General features: G+C 24.6%; 1 long non-coding RNA gene across 1 annotated transcript; it reads left to right on the top strand.

Moving 5' to 3' along the window:
• Positions 1 to 498: 498 nt before the first annotated feature.
• On the top strand, positions 499 to 2331 carry LOC140179027 (uncharacterized). Its single transcript, XR_011872562.1, has 2 exons — positions 499 to 623; positions 1863 to 2331. It is a non-coding gene; the product is annotated as an uncharacterized lncRNA (long non-coding RNA).
• Positions 2332 to 2805: the final 474 nt, after the last annotated feature.

Below are 2805 nucleotides of genomic sequence, written 5' to 3' on the forward strand. Positions count from 1 at the left end.
TTTTTTTTCTCTATTTGAGTTCGTGTTCGCATATGTTTTTCTTCGCCAATTTCTCTTTAAATTTCTCATAAAAAATTGAGTTCTTTTTCATGTCCTCTGCATGCATCATATATACTATTGTATTAATTTTCTATAACAAACTGTTAATTTGATTTTTTTTTTTTTATTTTGCTTAGTTTCTTACGTATTCTCTATATTTATGTTAGATAAAAACAAAGTGTTTGATGTTTTACCTCGTCGAAGAGATTAAGCTTAAAGCAGAAGTTTTAGATTATTTGTTTATTTAATGTTACTTGATTAAACTAGCTTGCTCTAAATTTTTCCGATTTTTAGTTTTAACTTTGGCAAATTCCTTGGTTCATAAAATATTAAAGTATTATTAGAGTTGTTAGTAGTTGGGAGTTAAGTCAGTAATAACTAGTAGTTAGTAGATGGATATTTATGAAGTTAGTTGAAAATATCTTTATAAATAGCATGACTTTTGTATCATGTAAAAACAACTTCAATACAACAACTTCACATGTATTATTATCTCCTTATTCTGCTCTTTCTCCCAGAAATTTAACATAAAGTGTTCAATCCAATTTTTTCATTCATCATCGACCAACTTTTCAACAGGCTAGGTTTGATCTTTTTTCGTTTGTTATATGATAGTTTGATCATTCATTATTATTGTACATATTTCCCATATTCACATTGTTTGTTTGAAATGTGTGGATGATTGGTCAAAATTTTCACACGGGAATTCTTTTTTAGACAAGGATAACTCTATTTTAATGTCCTGTTTTATGGTTAGTTTAATTTTGATTTATTTTTGTCAAGAGAATGTTTAATTACTTGTAGACAAAAATTTCACTGTCATGAATATTAAAAAAGGGTATTGGACAAATTTATGTATATAATTTTGAATCTTCGAAGTTTACATACATAGTTGTTAAATGCTTCAACCAAATAATCGATTGAATAATGTATGTTAAGTAGACAATAATTTAAAATTATTTTATTGTACTTAACATCTATAATTTTATGTATATAATATCTAAAATTATATATTTATTAGATCTAATATTATATATTTATTTTAAAAATAATTAATGAATATAAAATAAAATAATTTTTTATTAATTTTTTATTATCTCTAACATTACCCTGTTATTATTTATAGCTGTGGTAGAAGAAACCAATTTCATATATAGGAAGTGTTGTATTCTACCAAGCTAGACACATGAAAATCATACTTGTTTTCAGTTTGTTAATTAGTTGCCTCTTATATATATATATATATATATATGGTGTAGAGTGTAGAGGGTAAGGATCCAAGAGAAAATAGGTAAAGTCACACTTTGTAATATTCTTGAATTAGAAAATGCTTGAGATAACAATTTGTTGCATGATACTAATTTGATGCCTATATTTGAGAAAACTGAAAGTTCAGCATAATTTATTATTGGTTCTTCTATTGGTCTCTAGAGTTTAGCAAAATTTGTAATTAGGTGTTTATATATTTTTTTTAATTGGATTCCTGTACCAATTATTTTTTTCAATTAATTAGGTCTCTCTTGATAATAATTGGCTTAATTATACAGGAACCTAACATAAAAAAAAATGGTACAGGAATCCAAATAAAAAAAAGCGTAGAAACCTAATTAAAAAAAGAAATTGATGCAAGAACTCAATTAAAAGGATAAAAAATATAGAAACCTAATTAAAAATTTTGTAAAATTATAGAGACCAACAGAATAATTAAACCTTTATTATTTTTAGTTAACACTTTAATCATCAGTCTAAGAAAAGATATATATACAAAGTTACATACCAAGAGATGATGATGATGATAACAATCCTGTTCATGAACCTCGCAGTCACACTCTTTGCATCAATCACGTTTATAGGAATAAATATCAAAGTAGTGTAGTGTTGGGCTTTTCTCTCCTTTGTGAGATCCAAACCCAACATTTTGAAAGTGACTCTTTGTACCCATTGTGCCACAACCTCCTATCCATGAGCCATGTGAAGCTACAAAAGTATAATGATGTAGGCCATAATTGGCTAGGGTGAAATTGAAAACTCCAACTTTCATCAACCCTAAGGCTGCGTTTGTTTGTAGAGACAGGACAGAACATGACACTGAAACGGAGACAATAGGACGGAGACACTAAAAATTATCTTTTGTGTATTGTGTTTGGATACGATGGACAAGACACTAATGTAATGTCTAGTATTATGTTTGGATACACATGGACAAGACTAAAATATTATATGAAATGACTAAAATAGTCATGTGATTCCAAATTTTCTACATCAATACAAATTAATTTAATAAAAAATAAGAGTACGTAGAAGTACAGACGGAACTTGAAAAAAATATTTGAAGAGGCAAAAAATTTTAATAAAAAAATATATTAGTATTTATATTAAAATAAAATTTATAAATATAATTATTTTATTTTAAAATTTATTATTAATATGTAGGAATACATATGGTTAAGATTAACAAAAAAATAAATTTGAGTTTGATTAATAAAAAATTTTGTTTAAGTTAATAAGCCAAATTAATTTTAAATAAAAAATTAATTTTAAAAAAAATCCATTTTTACATGAAAAAACAATTAGTTTTTGCATATAAAAATCTATTTTTATTTAAAAAAAAACTAATTTTTTTTATCTAAAAATTGATTTTTCTTTATAAAAAACTGATTTTCCTTTAAATTATATAAAATCAATTACAATTTATAAATTATTTTTTAGCATTTTAAAAGATTAATTTTACTTTTGCTAATATTTATCTTTCAAAAATTTTAAGAT

Source organism: Arachis hypogaea, chromosome 15 (assembly GCF_003086295.3).
Source record: "Arachis hypogaea cultivar Tifrunner chromosome 15, arahy.Tifrunner.gnm2.J5K5, whole genome shotgun sequence".
Taxonomy (NCBI): Eukaryota; Viridiplantae; Streptophyta; class Magnoliopsida; order Fabales; family Fabaceae; genus Arachis; species Arachis hypogaea.